General features: G+C 40.4%; 1 protein-coding gene across 1 annotated transcript in view; it reads left to right on the top strand.

Annotated features, from left to right (window-relative positions):
- The first annotated feature begins 1,320 nt into the window (after positions 1-1,320).
- syndig1l (synapse differentiation inducing 1-like) overlaps positions 1,321-8,181 on the top strand; it is a 43,357-nt gene continuing 36,496 nt past the window's right edge. Inside the window, exon 1 of the mRNA XM_026142757.2 lies at positions 1,321-2,018. The gene's annotated coding sequence lies outside the window, so the exon portion shown is untranslated. The remainder of the gene's footprint in view (positions 2,019-8,181) is intronic.

Below are 8,181 nucleotides of genomic sequence, written 5' to 3'. Positions count from 1 at the left end.
TTTCTGTAAAAGCTAAGTGAATACTATTGTCCACAGAACCTCAAAGTGTATTTTTCTCCACTTAATGACAATTCTCCCCATTATTAAATAAAACGGAAGATGCTGTAATTAATAACTTGAAAGCCATTGTGACTATTACAGCCCATTGATTTCCTTTATTTTATTTGACAGTTTGCTGTGTTTATAAGTTAATATTCTCTTTTTAAACCTTCCCATGTCTTCTATGCCTCGTCACATGATATTTCAAATTAAAATAGCACCACTGGCATGTTTGTATTCTTTTTCATACTGATAGTCTTCATTATTAAAGTGCTTTGAGAGTTTACAGAGTAATGTGATTGGCTCGCGATTCGGACTTTTAAAACATCACAGACTCTAACGCAACAAGGGGAAACTCGTTGCGCAGCGGTCAACAAAAACTACGGCTACCCAGCCCTCCTCTCTGTCAGAATCAAACCAGTGAATGACAGACTGACAACGCCCTCTTGATGTCACCGCTAGCACCCACGTGACTCTCATTAAACATCACCATAGCAACCAAACAAATGAAAACCCAGTGATCATCAAAATTCAATACATTTAATTATGGCTCCTACACAGACTGATCCCAATATCAATAGTATGGATAACAGCATTGGTATTGGGATTCAATTCGTACTAGTACAACATTATGAATTGATTGTTGTGGAAAGTAAAAATGAATACAGTGAATTGGTCATTAAATGTGGTCAGAACTAGCAAATTGTTGATGGTTTGTTACATAAGTCATGTCACACTGCTCTTTTCTACATAAGCTGCCTTTATAAAATCAGTATCTGATCAATACCAACATTTTTAGTATTGCACGCCATTAAAGGTGTGTGACATCACCTGTACTCAATTAAGCCACGCCCACATAAAAATAAACCTTCAAGTTTACACGAAAAACACAAAATCTCGCAGTACAAAATAATCTACAGCCTACTGCTGTGACTTTGACAATCATATTAGATGGAATCACTGAAAAGTTCATTCAATTCTGCTTTCAGGTCTTTCAAAGTCTATCATAGGAAAGTTGTGGCTCCCCGTGTACTTTGAAATGAAAGATTAAAGTCGCACAGATGTCACAGTGCCTTTACTGAGATCACCGAGTCCATTTTAGCTAATCAAATCAGCAGAGTCACAATAGACATCAGCTGTAGTCCAATCGCTCTAATTGTGGAGGCAGCTTGTGAAAGGTTTTGCTGTCTGCCGTGAAACACTTCGAGATACGACAGTCCACCGCAACTATTTTTTCACGAATAATCACAACAATTACAGAATTATTTTTCTTACTTTTTTTAATCTCTAGCAGAACATGTGTTGTAGTTATTTGCTCTTCCGTGACATAAGCGGCTGCTGTCTGAAATAACTGATTGAAATCATGGAGCGTCTAAATGATGGGCAATTGCCCACACTTCTCAGAGGTGGAGCTTTTAAAGCCTGCCTCTACCTCTTAATGATTTGCAAGAGGAAGAAAACACACACACACACATCATCATCTGTAAGACAAGATTAACCTCGCTACCGTTTTCAGTACTGTGAAAGTAAGATGCATGCAGACGGGCAGGGGTGGACGCTGCTCTGGGGGCTCTCGCTTTGCGCGCACTGCGAAGCGTGTACACTCCTCACCTCATCTCATCATCCGCGTCTCTAAACCTCCCTACACACTCTCCCGCTCTCTCTCTCTTTCTCGTTCACAGAAGCTATTTTAACTTTGCAAAGACGACAGAATTTCAGTGGCCAAATGGCTTATTGAACAAAGCGACCTTCAAATTTATAGAGGAGAGAAATTACGATACTGTGGCAGGCGGCAGTGGGTTTCTTTCCCCCCCCCCCCCTTTTTTTCCTGAGCGATTGGCCATTTCTTCAAATGAGAAAGTCTGAGAAATGTCTTTTTCTGTGGGCGACACCATCAGCATCCGAGCCATAATGTACAGGCGAAAACAAGCCAGTCTTTGCGTCCTTCAAACAATATCTGGATTGACGAGAACTCAGAGGTAAGGAAAAAATATGTATAAATCCTTAAAGCGTAAAGAACATTCTTCGGTTATTTGTTAAAAACTGCCTTTTAATAGTGTGCGTTTTGATCTGTTTTTAAGGGTTTTATTTTTATTTAATTGTCTACAGTAAACTCTGTGCACCCAGACGGTGCTTTTACGTGAATACACATGTTCATGTTTAAGTTATAAATAGAAATAAGTAATGAATATGTCGCACTGCAATGTATTCTGTGATGGAGGATGATGCTGATGAAGAACTCTCCACACAGTTTCCACCTGCGATTGCTGGACCAAAAAAAAAAATCCCTTCCTTTTCTTTGTGTGTTTTTAAGTGAGAAGTGCTTTTGGCATGAAGTCATCAAGTCATTCTGTGACCTCCTACTGTAACAGCGCCTTTTGGTTCTTTTGTCCCTCTGCAAATAGACTAGAACACTTGGCCAAAGAATGCACCAGGGTCATTTTTACCTCATAAACATAAACAAAGGGAACCAAAGTGATGATTCTGTGTGCATTCAGGATATATTTTGTTGTTGTTGTTATTATTGTTGTTGTCATGCATGTAGTTAGTTATGGTTTGAGGTACTCTAGCAGCTCTTACACAGTTATAGTTATATCAGAGATTTAGTAGTGAGGGCAAAATAAGGGGGCATACAACAGGAGTGCAAGACCATGCACTCTAACCCACACACTTACACACTTGCACACTCAACACACCCGCACACAAAAACTAACATTACTTCAGATGACTTAAGCCTAACACACACCAACATTAAATCAAGTCATTATATGTGTGGTTTTGCTTTTTGCGGCAGGTCCCCAAAATGTGCCTGTGCAAACAGATTTATGGCCCCTCTATGAGTAACACACACACACACACACACACACACACACACACACACACACACACACACACACACACACACACAGATAGAGAGACTGCCCCCTCCCTCTGATCTACCCCTGGTGCCTTTAATAATTGGGGTAGCACAAGCAAAGTCAGGCCTGATCTCTGCTTTAACTGCTTTAATAGATGGAACTGGGAAAAGTGGTACGTTTCAGCTTCCACCTTGTCTTGTTTTTATTGTTTGTTATTTTTTTGTATTTTTTAAAAGGAGATGATTCTCATTCTGTTACTGTACATTCATTCATCTGTCTATCTTCAGAATAACGAGCACGTTTAGAAATGAGTGCTACAGACTAGAAACAACCTAAATGTTGCTATCATCTGCTAATGGAGATTGTGATCAATAGGCAACAACAAAGGCAACTTAGCCAGAGCCTGCATCTCATAAACAACAAAACACTCCAGCAGAGGCATACACGGCTGCTTTTTGCAACGCCCAACCAGTGAATTATTCAAACACGTAACAGAGATGGTGGATTAACATACTGAAGAACACTTTAAATCAACCAACAAAGGTGTGGAAGACAGTAAGCCAGATGATGAGCTCAGGGGCTTCAGAGGAGCCCCGACTTCTATGTTAAAGGGAACTTGCTAAGGGTTTAATGCTTTATCAGCTCACAGATAGACATGTAGACAGAAGGGACAGCAGTGGCTGCTGTAAGAGGAATAGGCTTCAGATTAATTTCAAGTGGATTATGGCATTTTACACAGTCTCCTTTGAAGATAATAGTTCATAAAAGGATCAGTCAACATGGTGTTAAGTCAGTTACTTCACTTTGTCATTTTCTGTCTCCTAATCTGTCAGTGGACCTTCACGTGCTGAGGCCGGGAGTAAGATTCACTGACAAATGTAGCCTATGTTGGTATTTGCATTTTCAGCAATAAGATCTCGTGCATTATCCCGATTTGTGATCATCAATAACTGCCGGGCGCTACCTTATTATGCATATTATATGCCAGCCGCTGCCTCTAAATTAAATTACAGGAAGATGAAGTTGTTGTTGTCGGGTGCAGCGAGCAGATCTCTACATGCGGTGCACAGGAAAAGCTGTGAGAGACGCAGTCTGGATGGAATGGATTGGTAAACGTGGCCGACGGATGAGACACATTGGTATTCAGCTGCTCTTCGCCGCCGGCTGAAAATGCCCACGCTTGGCTTCAGGGTCAGAGGTCCAAGGTTGATTGGCAATGGGCTGACATGGGAAAATTGATTGTGCTGACTGGAGTCTAATGGGGTTGGAGCGCACAGACGTATCAGCGCGTCTGACATGTTAGCAGTGCCACAGCCTCATTCTTACCCTCACGCACCTGTATTCTTACAGGTTGTTCTCTAATCTTTTAACCCCTTGTCAGACACCTCTGAGATGTCTTACACGGCAGCACTGCAGCACACAGGCCCCCTCTTGTGCTGTCGCTCTCATGCTGAACTGTTTCCCTTGCAACAACGATTGCTCTGCCTCATTCGCTTTCAGCTATACCTCCCAGCTCCTTACGACTCCATAACCTCTGCTGCCCGCCAACATGCCCAAATGCACTCGACCAGAGAATAGCACAAAAGTGTGATCTCGCTTTCTCCCACCCATCTTCTCTCTCTGTCTCTTTGCTACTCTCCCTTCCTTTCCAAACACCTCCACCCACTCATACACACGTTTATTTACTCACAGCCGCACACGCACAATACACATCCTCCAACAAACAAATGCGCGCACATTAATAAACACACAAATCTGTGGTTATTTCTTCAGCATTTATCATCACCCATACTGAGTTGTCTTCGGCTTGCACTAAAATACTGTATTCACACTTTAATTCCTGTTTGCAGCCAAATAACCCTTGCTCTGCACCAGCATTGTGGCAGCAATGTATTTGCAAGGATGACAGTACCAAAAAGATTACTCAGAGCATCCCTAAGTAATGACACGAAAAGTAATCCGCTGTCAGCTCGTAGCTTTGTGCAGAGTGGGAGTTTTTACAGAAGCAAAAGCTGGGAAGTTTAGAGGAAATGTTTTTTTGGGCTGTGTGCATCACAGCCCATCGTATCTCGTTCCTCAGCCCACGTCAGAGTGAATTATTTAGCATTTATTTTTGCATTAGCTGATGCACTGGTGTGTTTGGACACAAAAGAAAGCAAAATGTTAATTTGTGTATTAGACTCCACCATCTGTCACAAAATCTTGTGTACCTTTTTGGAAGATGAAAATCCCATTTAGCCGTTATCGGAGCAAATTCACTTAGTGACGCAAACTTTGTGTTTTTAACAAAAGAATAGCTGTAGTTTTGAAGTTAGCTGCTAATTGTTTTTGGTAAATACGACAGATTTTTGTCTGTCCAAACTGATTTTTGGTAATGTTACTTTTAACGGGGAAAAATGATCTGATTAAATTTACATTTGCTAAAATTTTAGTTAGTTGGTTCCAAATGAATTAACAGCAAATTCAATTGACTTTTTTTATGTTACTCTAGCTTTTAATGGACTCTGTTCAATTCTATTTCATTTATAGAGCGTCAAATCACAACAACAGTCACCTCAAGCTGCTTCCTCCAGGACATATAGGAAGGAAGGGGCAACCTCCCTAACTTGCCTCCCACTCCCACATAATGATTAAATGCAGAGTGGTGTATAAACACATAGTGAGTAATGAAAGGGGAATGAAGAAGAAATACACAGTGCATCGCGGGAAGCCTAACCCTAAAAGTAAAGAGGGTGTTTGTCTCCTGAATCCCAAACTGGGAGCCTGTTCGACAGAAGAGGAGCCTGAAAGCTGAAGGCTCTGCCTCATACTCTACTTTTAAATATCCTAGAAACCACAAATAAGCCAGCAGTCTGAAAGTGAAGTGTTCTGTTGGGGTAATGTGTTCTATGAGGTAGAGTGCACTCCAATTCATCTGGCAGATTTAGTAAATGTAGCGATGACATAACCCCAATAACTACCTCCCACCACCACCATAAGTTGTATACCCAACCAGTCACTGGTTGAAGGGTACATACAATTTCACTCAGCTGAGGTTTCATTCAACTTTGCCTTCAACAGAGCCTACTCACTACTATCCCATTGAAGCTCTCAGGCTTGGTGGCTGTCCCACATGATTATGGTAATCGCAGCTGTACTTTAGTATTAATGCAGTCGTGATTTATTGATGTTAAAATGCTATTTGTGGCCCCTTTAAGTCTTGATCCTTTGATGTCCTTTGACATTTTGAAAACACTTGGACATGGGGTGTGTTATGTAACGTTTATCACTCACTCCCTGTTGGAATCAATTAATATAAAGCAGTAGAAATACTAAAATATAAATTAACTTTGTGTCCACAAAATCTGCATGGATTATTCATTAACCCCACCAGGGAGATTACAGCTGATTTTCAGCAATGCTTGTAGCTGTCAGGGCTGCTAGCTGTGGATTTTTGACACTTAAGCACACATGGGTCAGAGAGCATCCTGCTGCTTAAACAACAGCACGTAACACACACAACATCAGCATCTAAAGTATTTGGCAATCCCAGGGCCGGCTCATCTTTTTTTACAAGGTACTCACACTTATCTGACGAACTGAAGAAGTATGTGATCCCCAGGGCTATGCGCGGACCAAAAGGAGCACTGGCATGGAACAACAATGTCAGCATATTCAGACGCAGGAGGTCCAACAGGGAGGAACCATGAAAACTTTGCTGGCTGTCCAGTGCTTACAGAGCTTCAGGAAATCTGGGAGCATGGGGCTTGTGTTTTATTCATGGCGCAGAAAACATAAAAAGGATAGCTAACAAAAATCCTACATCGAGGTAATTTGAGGAAGCGAAAGAAAGAAAACTGCAACATATAAAGTAAATAAGGGAAGGGGAGTCGGGGAATCTGAGAAGGAAGTGATGAATACGCAGCAAATTAAAGAGTGTACAGAGTATAATGAGGGAGCTGTTACATACAAAGCATGGATGGAGGAATAAAGAGAAGAAATGTTAATAGAAAGAGTCTTTAGGTGATTCTAAATCAGTTTCCCCTCCAGGAACCTGAGTATGTTGGACTTTTATAGGGGCTTTTGTTCTTTTGTTCTAGAGTTTATTCCAAAAACAACTGCCTGTTTTGAGATGAATTATTTGTCAGAAAAAACAAAAACAAAGCCTAAATATTTTCACAACTTCTCCTGATCATCTCTCATCTTCCTCTAAGGGAGGAATAAATGTATGGCACAGAACACAAAAGCCTACACAGTATGAAGAATTAAACGTTATTCTAATATGATCACCAGTGCTTTACAACCACAATCAATCTACAAAGAAAGTACACGAATCTTCCGTGACATTATTAACCTATGAACTGACAGACTATTATCCTTATCCCATCACCATAATGCCAGTTTGCATTTTGTGTAATCTTGTTGTCTTCAATTGGAAATACATTACCTTCAAGCATTTAGAAATACGCCAGCAAGCCAGATATACATGATTGGGGTCAGGACCCCCCAGAAATAATCTGCTCTTGGCATTTCTATTTTAAACGTAGATTAATCAGACAAGAGTTCAGGGTGCCGACTGGGAGGCAGAAAACTCTGGACTATTTTTGCAGTATGGAAATAGCTGGGAAGGGGGGAAGTTTGTAATTTGGTTTGGATTGCTTTTTAGGACTGACTGAGGCCTATAAGTCTGGTGTTAAGTATTTGGTCCATCCTCTGAAGCTCACACTTTTCTTAGCTTTGCACTGCAATCAATATTATACCTACATGTTTATAATGCTAATAATCAATGTTGGCTTCAGTATTACAAGCCTGTAGCTATTTAAGGCTGCACATCTGCAGTATACATTCATGGCAGAATCCCAGATTTTTAAACAGATATAACAACTATATTTATATACATAGTTCCCGCTCCTAAAATATAGATATATGGAAGCCAATTACAAATGTAATTTATGTCTGGATATAAACTTATGAGAAACTGTTTATTAAAGTATAATATTTAAGAATGTTAAATTCAAAACCCACTTCTAAACTGCAGGTTTATACACAATCAAAATAAGAATTATTTTAAAATCTGCATTTACATGTATCCAACTTGGAGTCTACTCAAACACCAGGTAACTCCTGTTAACACGGGATCATTATTTGCTCCCTAACTAATGAGGCCATTTAAGTCTTTGGGAACATTCTGCATGTTCCCTTATTTCTCAAAGGGTCTCTACAGTGAATGTATCCACATGTTTGATTTGGCACAGATTTTATACCATATTTTTTCAAGGGGGGTTGTGACCCCCAGAAGCAGTAA

Source organism: Astatotilapia calliptera, chromosome 15, assembly GCF_964374335.1.
Source record: "Astatotilapia calliptera chromosome 15, fAstCal68.1, whole genome shotgun sequence".
Classification (NCBI taxonomy): Eukaryota; Metazoa; Chordata; class Actinopteri; order Cichliformes; family Cichlidae; genus Astatotilapia; species Astatotilapia calliptera.
Note: the sequence above shows the minus strand (reverse complement) of the source record. Positions and strands in the feature narration are given on the sequence as shown.